Source organism: Dermacentor variabilis, chromosome 1, assembly GCF_050947875.1.
Source record: "Dermacentor variabilis isolate Ectoservices chromosome 1, ASM5094787v1, whole genome shotgun sequence".
Lineage (NCBI taxonomy): Eukaryota > Metazoa > Arthropoda > Arachnida > Ixodida > Ixodidae > Dermacentor > Dermacentor variabilis.
In genome coordinates, this window is record NC_134568.1 from 17,204,057 (window position 1) to 17,223,820 (window position 19,764).

Here is a 19,764-nt window from a genome sequence, read left to right on the forward strand (position 1 = left end):
GATCTTCAATTTTGTTTCCTAAGGCCGGGCAGCCTATCTACAATTGATAGTAGGTACAGCGGGGCGTGGCACTTGCCGAGACGCCGGACGTGCTCGCGCATGCGCGAGTAAGAGCGGGTGCGTGAGAGGAAATGTGGGGACTTTTGCTCCTCGAATATATGACTTTGCCTAGGCACTACGGAGGAGTTCCTTAGCGCGTGTTGTATGCGTCTGTCCCTAGGCGTGCCGCCAGTAGTCGCGGGGTACGGCAGCGCTCAACTTAGAGTCGCAAGTTGGCGGCTGGAGGTAATTATATTTATGCAGTGGTTTTTTTTGACAAATTGAAACAACGTGTCATTATTTCGCATTACTGGCGGCGCCTCCAGGACACCAAAGCGGCAACGGGGACACCAAAGCTAGAACCTGGACTGGTCCGTGCGTTGGGGCTCGCCGAGGACTGCGCGTGCCAGGGGTGTATAAGATAGGCTGTCCGCTATCGTGGACAGCCAATTTTTTATGCGAACACTCCCTGGCACGCTTCGGCCTCCGCGGTCCCAACCCACGGGCCGTCCTGCTTCTAGCTTTGATCCCACCGCTACCCCTTGGGTCCCCTGAAGATCCTGCGCCGCCTAATTTAATAACCTCAGGTGCTCTCCTGAGGCCTCCGTTTGCCGGTTACATGTGCCCTCCTGGAGCAGTGCATGTAAAAAAATCCAAGCTATCGTCGCGACGAAAAAAATCGCTCCGCGACTTATACAACACCAGTCAGAACCTTGCCCCTTCAGACACAGCGAGCACCAAATGGGGCGTCCGTGCCCACTGCCTCACCGGGCGGGCAGCCAGCAGCCGGGCGTAAACAAACTCGACCGCACTCCGCAATGCCGGCATGTCTAGGGGACGGCGCATACAACACGCGTTAAGAAACCTCCTCCGTAGTGCCTAGGCAGAGTCACATATTTAAGGAACAAAGGCCCTCAAATTTTCTCTCTCGCACCTGCTCTTACTCGCGCCTGCACAGAAACGTCGAGCGCCGCGAGAACGCTAGCGCAAGAGGCGTTAGGGTGCCGCGGCGTATTACGTTATGTTACGTTAAGTTCGGTTAACGTTACCTTAGGTTGGGTTACGTTAACGTTGCGTTACGCTAAGTTAGCGTAAGAGCCATTAGGCTGGCGCGGCGTATTCTCACAACGGTTATGTCGTGAGCATTACTGCATTATTGTCTTTCTGTCTTGGCCTCGTTAAGTTAGGTTAACGTTAGGTGAGGTTACCGTTAGGTTAGCGTAAAACGCGTTAGGGGGCGCGGCATATTCTCACAGCGGTTACGTCTTGAGCATTATTGTATTTCTGTCTCACCCTCGTTAGATTAGGTTAGCGTTAGCTGACGTTACCGTTAGGTTAGCGTAAAACGCTTTAGGGGGCGCGGCGTATTCTCGTCGCCGGCACCCTTTCAGCCACTCGCGTTCGACCGCGGTTGCTAAGGCGCTGCCTTCTAGATTTTCAATATATGCGGATCGGCTTCTTCCGCGGTCCCTACTGGTCCCACGGAAACATCTGCGATGTTATCACCTGTTTCACCGCGCTGCAAACTCGAGTCCACTCCGCAAAGCCGGCACGCCTAGTGACAAACGCCTACAACACGCGCTAACTTCTCCTCCGTAGTGCATTTTTCATTGGTCGATCTGGAGCGGCGACCGAAATCTTCGAGCGAGCGCTCGGGTTTCATAAATCCGAATCGGCCAGCGGAGAGAAAAAACGCTCAGCAGGGGATCACACAGGAAGCCTGCGTACACGTCACACATACCGGTTGCGGAAACCATGCCAGACTTCCGCTCTGTACGTTTCCACGGCAACCAAAGTCGCCGTCCCCAGTGCGTAATTTGACCGCGGTAGTCGGAGTCTGTCATTTCCATGTGGCGCCCGCAAGGATTGTGCATGCACAACGTACATAGAAGGCTTCGTACAGCATCTGCGTCACCTCGTAATTGCTGTCGTCCGAGCTCTGCAGCAGCACCGAACGCAGTCATTTTGCGTAGCAACACAATGTTGTGCGTACTAGCCACCATATGCGTACCGACCGGGTACCGATTTCGCGTGAAGACGGAAGTGACGCGAGCTATTTCCGCCCGAATCCGCGCCTCGGTGGCGGGGCAAGTGAGAGCGATCCGGGGCAGAGCGAGCTGATCCGGAACGACCAGCGGAAAGCGCGAACCCGCTCCAGATCAACGAGTGAAATTCGGATTCGCTGCCGCGAATCAAGAAATGCTGCTCCGAATCGACCAGTGAAAAACGCCAATATATTCAGGGAGCAAAAGCCGCGACATTTTCTCTCTCGCGCCCGCTCTTACTCGCGCCTGCGCACAAGCGTCCGGTGCCTCCGCAAGTACCGCGCCCCGCTGTACTTACTAGCAATTGTAATGTCGCGGCATGGCAGCTGAAGATGCATATACAATGCATTGGACAAGAAAATCTTCGGTGCAACTATAAAAACAATGTCCTCATAGAAACCCGCTTATCTGCTGGTAATAGCACCTGTACTGCTAGCTATAGAGAGTAAATAGATACGGTCGAAGTCACGCTTATTTCCGCCTCACTTGAAGCTTTCATAATGCCGGGATCCAGCACAAGTGGATGTCATGGTAGCCTCGAAAAAAGTAAGTCCGTTTACAAGTATTTTGCATGCGCTAATTTTTTTTGTTTATTTGTTAACACTCATTGCAATATAAATAACAGGTAGAAACAGGCAGCTACGTCTGAAGCACTAGTACCTGGCCAAGAAAAAAAAGAAAGCGCTTAGCGGTACAACGTTCAATATATTAGACATTGTCCTGGACATACGCAAAAGTTCGAAACAAAAACAACGGTATAAAAATATTTTAGTGCTCAAATTAGCATTGAACGCTTAGGCAAAAATTGCTAAGTGATAATACAACCCCGGTATGAGGAGGGTCAAAACGAAACTATGCACTCGGAGGCGTATATTTGGGTTAAATAGAAGGTGTGTGTGTGTGTGTGTGTGTGTGTGTGTGTGTGTGTGTGTGTGTGTGTGTGTGTGTGTGTGTGTGTGGGAGGGGGAAGGAGTATTTACGACCCTACGTAAGGGCCCTTAGGTGTTTTGCTTCCGGGTGGTTAAATGTCATTATATCGTGGGACTATTGTTATTGGAAACGTGCGACACGATGCAGTGGTGAGAGTGGACGCTAGGGAATGCGAGATGAAAAGAGTGCCTCAGACACGCTGCCTGGAATCAGCATTGTGCGTCACTCGTGCTGCTAATGTTTTCCCGTTATTTCCGAACTCTGCTGGAACGGTTGTTCGCAGTTTACAGTGGACTAAAAATCTACCAACCGAAGTCGGAAGCTATACCGCAAACTCTTTTCCAGAGCCTGCCTTGGAGAAACATTCGAGAATACTTTTACCATCGCCCATATGAAGACATTTTCCATAAACCGATTTCCGTGACTGCGACAAAGCAGAAGACAAAAAAGAAGAAAAAGAGAGCACGCTTGAGAAGTAGATGGTCCCAACTCATAAACGATGAATCCCAGATAGTGAGAAATAAAATCTGCCCACGTGACCAAAAAAGAAAGAAAAGAAAAACAATATCAAATAAACTGCGTATTTCAACGCGTAGCAAATTTGCCAGTGTACTAAAGTTCCCAACTAATTTCCCCGCCGTGATTACTCAGTGGCTATGGTGTTGGGCTGCTGAGCACGAGGTCGCAGGATGGAATCCCGGCCACGGCGGCAGCATTTCGAGTGGGGGCGAAATGGGGAAAACACCCGTGTACCTAGATTTAGGTGCGCGTTAAAGAACCCCAGGTGGTCGAAATTTCCGGAGTCCTCCACTACGGCGAGCGTCAGAATCAGAAAGTGGTTTTGGCACGTAAAACCCCCTAATTTAATTTTTTTCGACAGCTAGTTTCAGCATCTCTTGTACCCATGTCGATTAGCATGACTCAAGTGGGTAAAAAGATGACACGAAGGCAGCTTTGCGAATACGTGGCCTGACGCGCGCCCACACCGTGACTCGCAGGGACCACGCTTGCGTCTGAGGGGGCGTACCGGTCGCCGCGCTGATGCCTATCGCGCTTGATGCCCTCTTTTGAAGCATTCCACGCCGCTAAGTTTTCAATGTAAGTAATTTTGGCCACGTATATCGCTTTCTTAAGAAGACATCCAGAAACTCGGAACCGTTCTCGCGTGCGTCTGTGCTCCGGCAGACGTGCTCTTCTGGCCTAAGACGTGCTTAGCTTAATCAGGTTCGCAGAAATTTCTTGGCTCCTGCACGGCCATTAGAAAAACTCGTAAGTTTTGGTGGGACAGAGGGAAAAGGAAAAAAAAAGGAAACAGGCATGACCGCTTAAAACTCGCTCGGTTTGTAACCATACTGCGGCAAGAAGCGTGGGGTGCACTCAGAGCGAAACTCCAGGCGAATAAACGCTTAGGAATGAAAAACAAGGGGGGGGAGGGGGGGAGACAGCGAGACAGTACGACGGTATATGTAAATTAAAACGCAGCATTTCGGCCGCAGGCAAAAGATTCGCGCATCAATACGAGTACATTCGGGTACTCGGTACGTGACAAACCCGATATATAAGCTTCCGCTCTCGATCGCTCCTTGACAAGCGCAGTTGCAACAGCGGCTGCGGGAGAGTGCTGCAGACAATCAGCGCACGAGGTACGATGTTTCTCCCTGCGCCCAAAAACTAGAACGGGCGAGAACTTCGCACTCGGTTGCACAACCTTGGAGCGGGGCGCGTCTGAATAATTTAGGACGCCGAATTATACGAGGGGTTACACGCAGACGGTATGCACATGGTGCTCGCTCGGCGTACGTTGCACCAATTGGGAAGAAAGCTCGGGGCGGACGCGTGAACATGGCCCCAGCTCCGTGCGCGTTTCTGTAGCGCGACGGCCGCGCAGCGGGAAAAGTTATTACACGTCCGCCGCCAGGTAGCGAGAACAAAATCCCCACCGAAACTCTTGCGAAACGGCGCGGAGAAGAATGGGAACGACGTAAAGGCAGAAAGCAATCAACAGATCTCGTACGCCGTTACGTCCTCCTCATTCTTTTTTTTTCCCGTTAGACAATTTTATAATAGCTATGAAACAACTACAGTCCATACAAGGACTCGTAGTGAACTCTATAGAAACTCCTCTGGCACAGCATGCAGAGAATGGAACACGCAGTCACCCCACAAGAAAGTGGCGTATTTGGCTGGCAGCATGCTCTTATACGAACAGTTCCACCGTAAGAGTGTTTATGTGAATACGGGCACAGGTTTATGTTATAGGATACCTGCCACGGTAGCTCACGGGGTATGGCGTTCTTCTGTATCGAGAACAAGGTTCGACTTCTTGCCGAGGCGGCCGCGAAAAAAACGCTCGTGTGCCCTGCTTTTGGCATACATGTGAATGAGAAGCCAACGTGATTGAAGCTATTTCAGAGCCCTCCGCAGCGGCGTCTCTAATAGCATGCGTGCGTTGCTTTGGGGTGTTCACCAATATCATTATTTTATTATGTGCACAGATTATAGGCATAGCCCATGTTCCGCGCATATAGTACATACAGCTATTGCACGCAGTTAGACGCTGTTGATATGTTCTGAATCGCTTCGATTCTTCTTTTTTTCCTTGCACAGCGGCGGTGCGCCCTTCCCATACAAGACAGTGTTTCTTAGTTTGCGCAACTTTCTTCGCTGTCCGCCAAATCATGCAGTCGGCGACAAACGTTTACGGGACACGTTATTTACGAAAAGGCTGAATTCCACAAAAGCCTAGCTGGGCCCACAACCTCGAATGCAGGGTTCTAATCTGCCAGCAGTGTTATTGAACTACACAGCAATTTATTAGATTGGAAGCGTCACGCATTAACAGAGCCGAAATTCACACTTTTCGTGAAACCCGTGTTCCGTAGACGTTTGTGGCTGACTGTACGCGAACGTCTTAGGAAGAGAAACACACGTGGGCGCGGAAAATTTTTTGCACTGCTGTGGAAGTGTGTGATTTCGCACACGAATAATGACTCTCGTTCTCGACATCGCATGCCCTACATACGAACAAGCTGCCATGCGGTGCCACACACACAAAAAAAAAAGAAGTAAAGAAAATACGAACGCCACAGCTTTAGGTGTGGACATAAGCTCTGTATGTACGTAGTAAAAAAGCGCAGCTAGGAAGGAAAATAAGAAAGGAAAACTTGACTACATAGCATCGAGACCGCAAGTTTCCGGACGAGGACGTTGCCCCGACTCAACGGCTGCGCACGAAAGGAAACTTGATGGCGTGCAGGTCAAACAGCGACCGGCGATAAACCAGAAGGACGGGCGTATGTGGGACGACTGTTCGAACCCATTGCCTGCCTGCAGCATGCGCAAAGTACGGGCATCGGGGAGGCAGAAAAAAAAAAAAATCCGACTGCAGAAAGGAAAAAAAAAAAGAAGGAATGGATGAAGACAGAACAAAGCGCAAAGAAAAGAGTACCACACGCCGGTATCGCCAATAGAAAAAAAGAAGAAATCTTACTGACAGGGCTATCAACGGCGAACCGCAGGTCTTGATGCGAGCCGCGCGTAAAGAAATGAATCGAAATAGAGAAACCTGTTTCACCGCGTACTGCAATGCCGAAACGTACGCGTGAAAAAAAAAAAAACACAAAGGGGAAAGGAAACAGGGGGATTGGAAAGGGAGTAGGGGAATTGAGGGGGAGGGCGACTACGAACACGCCGGTACCTATGCTTTCATTTCGGGCGTCTTGCATGCTTCTCATTCGCGCATACATTTACTAGTCTTTTCTTTTTCAGCCCACGCTGCAGGAAGCAAGACAAAAGCGTCGCTATAAACAAAAGAAGGGAGAAGAACCTAGAATGCGCAATGCAGACAAGCCCCAATCATAACAGGATCCGAGAGAGGCAGCATCCTTGTTAGGAAAACAAAGTATATACATTTATACGGACACATAATCACCCCCCCTCTTCTCATAAAAAAAAAGAAAAAAAGAAAACAAAAAGACTTGGCGCTTGCGGACACCAGCGAGCTCACAGGAGACTGGAATGCAAAGCACGCGATCGTACCCTGAGTCCGCACCACGTCGAGCCAATCTGAGCTGTCAATAAAACGGGACCGCCGCAGCAGCCGCTATTTTTTTTATCTCTCCCTTTCCTGCTCTGCTTTCCGTTTACTTTTATCGCTTTTCTTTTTTCTTGCGCTCGCTGAGGCGTTTGCTCGCGACCGTTATAAAGGAGGCCGACGGCGGCGGCTCTGTTACAATAACAAGCACAAGAACAGAACCGAGGAAGGAAAAGTGGCAGCCAAGAGGACAAGAGTGAGGAACAGAAATACCAAGGGCCAACACGAAGTAGTGCCGGTGTTCCGTTGCAAGGAAAAAGAAACAATAAGAAAAGGCTGGCAACGCCGTCCGTGCGAGTGGCTCTGCTATACACAGAGACGGAGACGACCTGTCTCTGGTGTGACACGCGCGCGTGAGGCATATAGTCAAAATCATTGCATTGAGGTGTGCACAGTGCCACCCCGTAGAAATTTCTTTTAAGAATAGAGCTGTGTGGTTTAACGTCCCCGAAGCCGCCCAGGTTACGATCGACGCCGTAGTGGACAGCTCCGAATTAATTTTGACCATCTGCAGGATCCTTTGACGTGCACCCAATGCATGGAGCGCCAGTGTTCTTGCATTCCGCCCCCATCAGACCGCGGTCGAGATCGAACCTGCGACCTCGTGCACAGCAGCCACTGAGCCACAGCGGCGGGTAGAAACGACTTCAAGTAAAGCTCGCGAGGAAGAAATTCGACGAAAAAGTTGACAGTCACTTTAGCATACGTCGAAGAGGATGAAGGCGAAAGCCTGCGCGCGCTCATGACATTCATTAACTTACTTGACATTCTCTATAGAATGCGTGGTTACTTCCTCTTACTTGTTTTCTCCCATCAAGGGTCGTGGGCGGCTGTGCCCGGCAACGCGTCGGCTCACAGTTTGGCTCGAGATCTCGCGCGCCGAGCTTCGTCCGCGGATGCGGACGGCGCGAATGAGGAGGAGAGACACGAGGAACCCTGCGATACTTATCATGAAATGGCCCATAAGTATCGCTTGAGGCGTCGCGCGCTCCCACCACCGGCCAAGCAACTCGATAAAACGCAAGCGGTCGCGTTTCGGCAACTTCAGACAAACACATACCCACACCCAAAGTACATTAACAAAATCGCAGGGGGCAAGGAAAGCGACCAATGTAGGCTCTGTTCAGAAACAGGAACACTCACACACATAATGTGGGAATGCACCTCGCTTCCGTTTTCTCATCCCCCCGCCAGCAGCGAGACTGACTGGACAGCCTGGCTCAGCTCCGGGGACGTCGACCGACAGCTTGAACTGGTGGACTGGGCGGAGAAGGCCGAGCAGGCCCAGGGCCTTACTTGAGCCCAATCCCTCAGCCACGTCCCCCTTTACCCTTCCCCCTTTCAATAAAGTATATCACCACCATAGTGCCTTAATTAACTCTATCATAATTAACTTCGCTTTAAATAACACAAAAGGCCGTGGCTTCGACTCCTAAAGCAATGGTCGCGGGTTTCACCCTCAATCGTGGCGTCATCACTTTTAGTGCCATCGAATTTTGGTCCCAGCAAAGGTCGAGGGTTCGACTCCCATCAAAGATAGTAGGTTCGAGTGCCTTAATTAACTCTACCTTAATTAACAACAAAGGTCGTGGGTTCGACTCCCACCCATGGTCGTGGGCGGCGCCATCAATATTGGCGTCATAACGCCAGACAACGGGTTTTTCAACCCATGAGTGATTGCGGAAGCGTGCTTTTGCCACACACGTGACTTGTTCGGATATTTCGATTTTAGGTCAATGGCGCGCGTATCTCACACGGCTCCACACTCTTCATTACCCAGTCGTTTCCAGCTCTTCAGTACAGATATGTTCAGAAGCAGTTGTGGAGGCACAGCGCGCACCTGGTGACACGCGTACAGACACTTAAAGAAACGTATTCATGTTTGTAGCGCGGACTTAATCAACACTCCCAAAGAAAGAAACAGGAAGATTGGACGACCGCTGGACATCAACCGAGATTATTCCACCGGTTAGGCACAAATATTAAAAAAAAACGGCAGAACCCATCTCACAATGACTGCCGACGGTAATGCGTTTAGCGTTGAATCAATATAGCGACACAACGTAATGCCACCATCGAAACAAGTTACGTATGAGGCGTGTGTAGTGCAGCGGGACTCCTTTTTCGTGCTTCCCCAAGAACCCTTGGCGTCATCCATCGGTGCCACCGCGAAGCCTGCGTGTGGTCTCCGAGATGCGTGGCGCGCCAGCGCGTGCGAACGCTGAGAAACGCGTGATGTGGCAAGCGAGTTCCTCTCGCGCTTCTTTTCACTTCTGAACCCGTTTTACTCGTGAAACTTCACTGCCAACTGAAGCGAAATTTGACAATAAATAGTTGCAGCGAAGCAAGCATTTTATTTCAGTTCAATAAACAATTAGGCTTTCACCTTTCCACTATAGTAGACGAGTGAAAACGTATAAAATTACGCGCTTATAATATTATTTTTGTGGTTACCGCCTTACTTAAGTAACAGGGAAAGTTTGAAGTGCGAACTATTTGCAGCGTCTCGGAAGAACAGTGGCTGCCGGTTATGAAGGCGTGGACGGGGCTTCACTGCAGACTTGGGTTGTATCCAACTATACGAGTTTATATACACAGCCATACTATGAGCGGCATCACTCGCCCCGAATGCAGCTGTATGTAATTCAGAAACTAAGCCCAAATGGTTCGTGCATACGAGGTGTGTCTGCCTACACTTGCGCGGCTGGTGACGCTTCACACAAATGTTGAGGATAGCAGAAGAGACGAACAAATCTAATTTCGATCGCAGTATTGATCACGATTTTTTTGCTTTACTGTATGGAGACCAATTCTGTTAAAATAAAGAAAAATTGTCTTAGACCAGAAACAGAAAAACGACGTTGTTTTTTTTTTTCAAATTAAAATATCTTTTTCTTCCATTAAAAGAAATGTTCTGTAGTGAAAATAGAAAATGTCAATTTTTTTTGTTTATTCATATTTATCTTTTACAGTGAAGGCATTCCCGTTGACTCTTGACATAACGCGACGGTTTCTAAGAGCACTCTCGATGGTGCCTTGAGGGTAACTTAGACAGCAACGCCAAAAGTTGCATGTATATAAAAAGAAAAGGAGAACGGTCGAATTATTTCGCGAGGACTAAAGATAAGCAATTCCACTGCCTTCTCAAGTATTGCTATGTATGACCATTGACCACAGAGAGATAATCACACTTGTTGTAGATACCAAACACCCGGCCTACGCATTTCTTTGATGCTCAGTGTAGCAAATAGGCAACACTCCCCAAGAGAGGGAGAGAGAGAGGAAATTTGGCACAGACACTTAAGACTTAATTTGGGAAAGTAAACGCCGCTAGGCACGGGACACCGAAGTATAGGAGAAGACAGCACGAACGTATCAACAGGAACAGGACCAACGCAGTCTGCGTTCGTCCTGTCTTCTTCTACTTCAGTGTCCCGTCCCTAGAGCCGTTCCCAACCTATGTCTTACCAACTAGCCTCCGAACACACTCTCCTTGAGTTCACTTAAGAGTGCTTACGCGTGAAAATGCGAAAGCGTTGTACCGTGTATAGACCTCGGAACGTCTTAAACGCGGTCATTTCATGTACTCAAGAGTTGGCGCCAACTTCACCCCGTTGGCTGCGCCGTCACGTGCCCAATGACGCACGCACTATAGGCCACGCCTAGCCAATACTGTGTAGCCACCGTGGCGACGGGGCAGCGTGCTCGATTGTCTCGCACCCCGGCGGCCTGTGTTCCATTCCCACCCAGACAAATATGTACCGAATTTTCCTTTGAAACCATTAATTTACTTAGTTCACAGGAACCTCGCTGAGAAATTTTACGTCGTTCCGAGCGTTCTTTTTTTTTTTTTTTTTGACGTGTTTTTACTCTTTGCGCCTTCGGCCATTTTGGTACCACCTTTCGGTCGCGCCGACTACGACGGATGTTTGCGTAACGGAGCATAGAATGCTTTCGCATTAGAATAGCGTTTCTCCAAATATCGTCCTGTCGTCGACAAGCACTCGACGTGCTATGGTTTCCCGGCGCGTTTCATAAGCGTATGCGCGGTTTCGTGGCACATCGAGCTATAAGAGCTCAAATTCGACAGACCATCTACATTACCTATTCTCAGCCACGGCCAGGATGTCACCGTGTCTCGATCATCTTTTGCCTGGCGCGACATTGAACCTAAACCTATAAAGCCTATTTCCCCACGAATGCTGCCATCTCATATATTTCTCAAAAATAAGCGCCATCGTCTGAAAAAAAAAAAAAAGGACGACTTTGACTGCTTTGCGAATAAAGAAATTTCGCGGTTGCACGAATGAAACATTGGGCAACGTTCGGCACGGGTTAGGCATTGTGCTCCTCCGGGAAAGCGACCCTTTTCAGGACGTTATCAAAACATGGAATATAGCCGAAACTGTGGACTGCGAGAATGCCGAGTCGTTTCATAATATATTCCGATTGATCGACAAGAGCTCCGTCTAGACGAGTGCACATGTAAGCTTTTACCACAACCACGCGTACATATTTTATTCTTGCACGCCACGCGTTGCCAGACAGAAGTGGAGAGAGAGAGAAAAAAGACTAGAAGGGGTGCACGCGCAAAGAACTATGAAACACCAAAGATTGCATTTTGTGGCAATCCCTTTCATTTTTCATATTCATTTTGCTCTTACATAAGCATGGCTCGCACAAAGCGGCGCCCCCACTATTGTCTAGATCGGCCACTCTATACGGGACCGATGACAAGTATTGAATAGAATAGGAAGACAACAATGTCCTTAGAAAATGCGGCTCCTATATAGTTCGCCGAGAGGAGCCGGTTTCATAAGATGTTTTTTACAGCGAAGTTGCACATTGCTAGTTTCCAGCCGGATCGACGTCCGTAGAACAAAAACCGTGAGCCGATCCCGAAGATAGTGCAATGCCGGGCCGACCCGCGGCGGAGGTGAAGCAGGCTTCATGCACTCCGCCAACTTGCAAAAAAAAAAAAAAGTTTAAAATCTTGGGTCCAAATACAACCCGTGTCAGATATTAAGTTAATAAGAACAGATGCTACACTTTGACCCGCGTCGGCCACGTGCACGTTCTCACCGCCCTCTCTTTGTCGGCGTTCCAAGCGCACGCGTATCTCTTTTCCTTCCGCTCTCCCGTGGTGGCGGTCCCGTCGAAACGTCACGCGTGTCTAGTTTGTTCCGACTGATCGGAGTGGTGGTCCTGTCGTCGACGCGAATGCATATGAAAATAACGGTAAACGAGTCCGTACCTATGTTGAAAATTCTGCGTCACCTCCGTGTCGTATGCTAAACAGAAGTTTATTCGCTGGTCCTCCACCTTTACAGAATGGAATGGCGCGTCTTTTTTTTTTTTTACAACACCACCGTTACAACAATTACAACACCACCGTTAGTGGTGTTGTAATTGACCACAGCCCGTGCGCCCGTTAGTCGACCGCGAATTGAAGTCACCAAGATTCAATGATAAAGAGACAAATAAACAGCGTGTTGAAAGTTGAGCCAGTTAACCACGCGCTTTCTTTTTTGCTATTCTTCGAGAAAACTAAGAGAAGCGCTTTCATGTCGACGTGGGCCAATCGCCTATTTCTGAATTCAGTATATAACGCGAACCATAGCAAAAAAACAACCCCCCCCCCCCCCCACCCCGGCACATTGAGGCTAACAGATAATAGGCGCGATATACAGGTTGTTTCAGCGAACACTTTCAAAATCTTTTAAATGTTGCCCGTGGCAGATAGCTCAATTATAGTTTATGAGCCGGTCTTCTCGAAGCAGCGGACACTGCTTGTACAAAAAATTAAAATGCAAAATTGACTAATTAAGATGCATTCACTAATTTACTTTTTAGCTTATTATCTTATGACACTTATTGCAATCTACAAATTCTAGCAGTGGACTTCGCAAGGCGGATCCACTTGGAACGAATCCTCAGGACGACACCAGTTTCGAGATATAAATTCCCGAAATTTGCGGAGAAATGTATTGGCGTTCCAGTTACTTGTGTGCTCCAGTGTATGAAACGACGTTTTGTTAACAAATGAACTGGAACGCCAATGCAGTTCTCCGCAAAGTTCGGGAATTTATATCTCGAAACTGGTGTAGTCCTGAAAATGCGTTACAAGTGGATCCGCCTTGCGAACTCCACGGCTAGAATTTGTAGATTGCAATATGGGCCATACTGTAATTAGTTAAAAACTTAATTAGTTAATTTTTATAACTTAGTCAATTTTGCATCTCAATTTTTTTTTTTGCAAGTATTGTGCGCCGCTTCAAGCAGACCAGCTCATGAACTAGAATTGTGATACCTGCCACAGGCAACTTTTAAAAATTTTCGTTCGCTGAAACACCCTGTATAAAACGCGAGAAGGATTGCGCAAATTATGGCGGGTCATCTGCAGACGAACTTTTTTTTTTTTTTTTTACACGAGGGTTGCTCAATGTGTGCGCCGCGCAGTGGCGGCGGAATAAAGAGCAACGCAGCCACTAGGGTTTCTGTACAGAATTCGCCGGCGGGGTCCGCCTTCAGCGTCTATATACGAGTGCGAAATACCAGCGCACGTGTGGGCTTGAGGCGCCGCGCACGTACAGCGCAGGTCGTGAATTCCGGCACGAAGGCCTTTATATATACGGCCGTAAACCGCGCGCACAACTCAACGCCAGCCAGCCTTCACCGATCTTCACTTGTGAGAGGCAAGTACCTTTACACACCCAAGCCTGTTACACTAGCATGTCGACGGGAAAATGCGAATGACCGAACAAGAAAAGAACTATGGGAAGCGCTGATATTAATACAAAGAATAAAGGAGGAAAAAAGTGAAAAAAAAAAGGCGCTGTTCCGCAATCGCCAAACAAGAGACGAACGAATAAAGAGATCTATAGGGAGCGTGAAAAAGAGAATAGCCCCCAAGAAATGACCTTGAATTTCCGGAAAATTTTCTTGTAGTGTTTTACTCTAGTATTTGACTTGTATGTGAGCCTACGCGGATTCAATAGTTTGGCTTTATACCATAGTGTTACGGTTCACTTTGTGCGACAACGGATGCCAAACGCCTGAGACACGACCTGCCTAATCGTCACGTTCGCCAACATGAAAAGACTTGTGCGTCTCCTTTGTCTTACGCTTGACCTCTCTACGCCAAAGGGCAGTTTCCCTCCATGTTCCTCTGTGTGGGTTGACCCGACATGTCCTGACAAGGCCCGCTACCAGGGAGCAAGAGAGAATGAGGTTGCCCGGATGGTTGCTGGTGTAAGAAGGCCAGCGAGACGCCACGTGGAGACATATATTCGCTGTCCTTGCGTGCAGGTGCACGCTCGCTGAACGTTTTTTTTTCTTCTTTTTTTTTTGGTCTTGGAGCGCACTGCTCACCCGTAACGATGTATTAAACTTTTGTCATTTGTCTTTACATCACCTCGACTTCCCTGACGAACCCTCTCGGATGGTCAACCTGGTCCGAGCTCCAAGCAGACGTTGTTGCAGGTCACCGAAACCCCGTCCCCGTGACAACTGGTGGCAGCCTTAACAATAGGCGCTAAATTTACCTGGGCGGGCCTACTTCAACGATTTTTATTTCGGTGCTATTCTACATCTCTATCATCTTTAGGGGCAAGTGAGCCATGCTGATAACGTACATGAATCACCGTTCGAGCCGATGAAGAAGGGAGAAAGGATTGGTTCGTAATGTAAGTTGAACATGAATCTTTCTTTATTCCTGCTTTGATATCCGGGACTACAGGCAAACAAAAGGAAATGAGCGAATGAGGCCTGTTTCGTTCTGCTTGGCGTGGCTCCTGCGATTCAGCCTCGATGGTGTTTTCACAAAAACACAAAGGCGTCGGAGACAAAGGAGCCTGCCGGAAGGAATATAAAAAAGTTCGCACCAGCGCAACAGAGTGAGGAGTCTGGTACGCTAAAAATACGCAAACCCTGAGACTTCACAGGGACTGAACAAGATTAGATTTCGCACGCATATGTGTGTTCTTTCTTTTAAGTTTTAATAGAACAAAATATTAAGTCGACGTTACACTGCTATAGACTAGAATCGTGAAACAGTGGGTAAATACCTTTTATCAAACGCAGCGGTTTGGTGCGCCAGAAGTGGACGCAAAATGCGCATGTGGCGACGCCGCCATCATGTATCCAACGCAGTTGCCGGAGGCATCGCAGCTTGCGACAACCACCTGCTGGCTATTTATCGTCAGAGAAATGGTTACGCTGCATTCGAAGGAATATCAGAAAAAAGCCATTCTGGAGACTTGACGTTTTCCTACACAAAAGAAAGAAAGCGAAAGCACGTGAGAAGGCCAGCAAAATCGGACGTGTCGTTCGGTAGGAGTGAAAACTGGGCGAATTGGTATACGTTGTGTGTAGCGAAAAACAATTCGTTCAGAACTCATCTACGACGACTATTCTAGTACGCGGAGCGCCGAAGCGCGTCACGTCTCAGACGTGTACTGCCGCCGGGCTCCGGAGCCTCTCGCGCTCCCCTCTTTGACACGCTGCGCCATCTGGTGGCGCCACCGCGAAGTCCGCGCGTACGTAATGTCGCATACACAGTGACCCAAGTGTACTGAAGAGCGGCACGAACCTACGGGCACGTACAATCGCAAGCAGCTCGCATTTTTACACCGCACTACCTTGTGCGCGCGCGCGCGCGCGCATGAAATGGCGTTTTGTATAAAAAAAGTTGGTGAAACAGCCCTACATTTTTTTTCCGCAGGTTTAACGGCGCATATCTCGAAACGGGTGCTATAATGAAAAATGGTTGCAAGTGAACATCCTTGTAAGCTCACCGTCTACATTTGGTAAATTGTAACGTGGTTAGTTAAAAACCTAAATAGTGTTTTTTTTTGTTAACTATCTATTTCTATTGTGAAATAACGTCCGCCTCTTCGAGCAATCCAGTTCAAGGATTGAGATTGTGCTATCTGCCGCAGGGAATTTTTAAATATTCTGGGTATTCTAAAAAATAAAATAAGAATAAAACAGGTATAGGTGCACTCGCACACGTGATCTCCAGTCAGCGCTCGTCCGCGCTTGTGTCCGTCTCTTCTGTCAGTCCATTCTGCTGGTGCGCTCTTTTCACAAAGGATTACCAACTACCCCGTCACACTCCTTGACGATCCGTTTTCGACTATAGGGCCAGGAGTAAGAAAAAAAATGTTTATACAAAGCTTCCGTGTCACGCCGACATTAGGGCAGGGTGTATACCGTCACCCGCAATAGTTTACAGAACACAAAAACGGGCGAAAAAAAATCTAGCTTAATTTCTGCCCATAAAAATACACGTAGCTTCGGATTAAGAGTTCCACTCCACTCATCACTACTCACAACGGATTGACGATTCAGCTTCCTACAGCAGCCCGTTCGCTGCGGAAAATTAAGCCTTCTTTTTTTTCTACTTTCTTTTGTTAAGCTTCTTCGAAAACTAATCTCTTTCGCAACGCCACTATCCCGTAGCTATAGCGGGCGATGATACATTAGTGTGTGTAGTAATAACTTTTACAAAAGCTAAAATTCACTGTTGCGCTACACTGCCCACAATCCGACACATTATGGAGCGTTTACGCTAGGGCTCTCCCCCCTATATATCCGTGACACCGCAACAAGTTAGTAACAACGCGCTGAAAAAGCGCACGCTGCTCAGTGTGTTGGAGCCCACTGAATAGATCTGTTTAAAGCCTGTGCGAAACTTGTCGGATTCGCGCGACGGATCATGTGATTTTTTTTTGTTTTTTTTTTGCGCATTTTTCTTTCGCGCTTTAGTTGCAAAGTTACCATGGTAATGCGCCACCGTAGCCGCGTGGGCGAGCACTGAGCCCACTGCATTCTGCGGAAGGAATATTTGTCCTTTTGTCCTTAAGTATACGATAACAAGAATAATCCACTAACACGGCGTCTGTCGAAGGTCATCTCGTGCAAGGTAAAATGCGTGTTTTGTCAGCTAGTGGCAGTGAACGTTCCCTGATGGAACACAATTCTCGTTAAAGATAGACACGCGAGGTGTTGGCTCATCGGAATGAAAGAGACAAGGTAAGGAAGATTCGTTCAGAGTGTTGGTACAAAAAAAAAATCGGGGAAGAGATTGATGCGACTGGATCCGTTACAAACATAGGTAGCGGTACGAGGTAATATAGAAGTTTTAAGGAAGAGAAAAAAGATTAAGAGGATGTATGCGTAAATGCTAGAAGGAAAATCATGTATAGCATACCTTAATAACTCAAGCACGCCATAGGCGACTATCTGTCACCGCCCCATTTCAAAGGGGATGCCAATAAATCTTCACACTCATCAAAAGCCAAAGCTGCATAAAAAAAAGAGAACGGGAAATGACGTCATCGAAACAGAAACACTATTTTAGTTTCACACCAAGACACCCTATAGACGATGACATCAAACATTCTTTCTGAAGACAGGAATATTATGCGGTAAACTAACTGACACCAATAATGTTCAAACCTTCACAAGGCCCTATACTGACAGTTAATGGAGACGAAAAGGATTCACCGATTAACAGTCGATGCTGGTAAAGTGGCAGTCGAATCGGAGGAGGAGGAACTGCGCAGGTCAAAAGAAGCAGGTCAAAAGAAGCAGGTCAAAAGAAGCAGGAAGCTGCTGCCTTTGGCGACCGAACAGCAAGAAGCACTTCGGCCACGCACAGTCAGCTCTGGTTGTGTATGGCCGAAGTGCTTCTTGCTGTTCACTCATCAAGGGCTGGTTCAGGCTGGTCAAGGCCAGAGCCGGCCGTACTGTCACCAGTCGCGAAGGCACTCCGTGACCGGCTTGGAGCTCTGCGGGCCCACATGTAGCCGCCGGACAAGCATATATACCTCTTGCGAGTCCGGGTCCAAGGCTCTTGCCGGGCGCGCCCCTGCACCCTAGCCCACTACCGTGGTCGAACCAATTACGTTCTTGTGCTTGCTGCCAATTAATGGCACATACCCACTGCACGAAATTGACAAAGAGGCAGACAACAAGAGAGAAAAAGTACCTCATGACGATGGTTTAGAAGGTTGTAGCGCATGCCCACTAAGGGGTATCGGCCAAAAATCGGGCGGCGCTGGCAAGATGCACAATTGGAATGCTAAACAAGGTCAATGCTAAAGTGTTCTCGAATGCGAAATAGATGAAACCGAGAAAGAAAAAAGAATAGAGTGCGATTGAGTATTTACACGGGAACAAATGTGTGTTTGATTTACAAAGAATAAAGAAAGCTATCGAAAGGAGGGAGAGAGAAAGAAAACTGATAAATATACAACATTTTTAACAATTCAGTGAGTGGGGATCTCAAAATAAGTGTTTAATGTCAACGTGTACATTGCTGTAGGAGTGGTCGGCAAAAAGAAAAAAAAAGGGAACGCTGCTGTATAGGTTTCGTTAGCAACCCCACAACAACGACACGCAGAAATTCAATTTGCTGTGTGTAGTTGGAATAACCGAGAAAGTATACCCGTCATGCCACGATTCAAGAAAAGATTCCGGTGCCGCGAACATTTTTTTTATCACTGAAAATATTCCCCATCGGTTAGTTATCTGCAGATAAGAATGGGATTAACTACAAAGCCAGGAATTCACCAAAGCGCTCGTTTGCATGAATGATTGAAAAAGCAAGAGCCGGCGAATCACGGGCTATAGCGAGCGCGCGTCGCAGGCACAAACGGGTACATCGCGAACCAAAGGGGCTTTATGAGTCCCGACAAATCTTCATTATTAACCTTACTTGACAAATTCGTTTAATTACGAATAAAATTCTCGCCCTATATTGACACTATTAACTAACAATGCTGCTTCATTCACCTGCAGGGCCCCGTTTGCGTGCCTCTTACGGCACATGAAACGCATACATGCGAAACAGCTATACGAGCAGCGCTGAACGGGACAAGGGCAAGCGCCGCTCAAAGTTGTTTCGTCATGTACAAGAAGTACCAAACTATACCCTTGTCTGCACACAAGCGTTTCTAATGAGGCACTCCGAGTGGGTCGAAAGCGGGTCTGCCTTCTCCAACAGCAGCGCGTCCGTCGTGTCGGCAAGCCGAGGAAGTCGGGCGCAGGCCTTGGCGCCTGCTTTTCGAAAAGAAATCGCGGCAACAAGCCGAGGTTCAAAGACTGCGGGCACATCGTGCGCGGTCGCCACAGGATTTCGTTCCCTTCTTTCTCATTTGCAGGCCTTTGCGCAAGCACGCGAAAGAGCGAAACCGGCGCTTTGAAGAACCGCGCATCGCATTCCATGGGTCAACCTGACCGAAAGGCGGAAGCAGTTCTCGACAAACGCGTGTGCTTTTTAGCCGCCGTCAAGATGAAGCGTGCTTCGAAGACTTCAGCGAGACAGGCTGCGCAAGGCTACATCTGAGCTGCTCTTGAAGCTACGATACCTCCGGCTTCCCAGTGTGCTGCGATCCCCCCCCCCCCGTTCTTCCTCGTCTTTCCCCCCCCCCGTTCTTCCTCGTCCGTTCCTCTGACCATCTTAAGAACCGGAGTGACGCGTCTTGCGAGCCCGTGACCTCCGCGAAAATGTCTTAGGGGCATGTGCGCTTTCGGACTCCTGTTTGACGCTTTAGGAGCGCGATCCGGGGCGGCACTTTAAAGAGGTTCGGGCGCATGTGATATCTGTTGCACAGGGTATACGAATGAAAAAAGAATAAATAAAGGGTTGAA

At 48.4% G+C, this 19,764-nt stretch overlaps 1 protein-coding gene and 1 non-coding gene across 3 annotated transcripts in view; both read right to left on the reverse strand.

The window, feature by feature from the left end:
• LOC142575591 (rap guanine nucleotide exchange factor 2-like) overlaps positions 1–19,764 on the reverse strand; it is a 716,743-nt gene that overhangs the window by 547,837 nt on the left and 149,142 nt on the right. The gene's annotated exons all lie outside the window — the stretch shown is intronic.
• On the reverse strand, positions 11,990–12,175 carry LOC142567588 (U2 spliceosomal RNA). Its single transcript, XR_012825193.1, has one exon. It is a non-coding gene; the product is annotated as a U2 spliceosomal RNA (small nuclear RNA).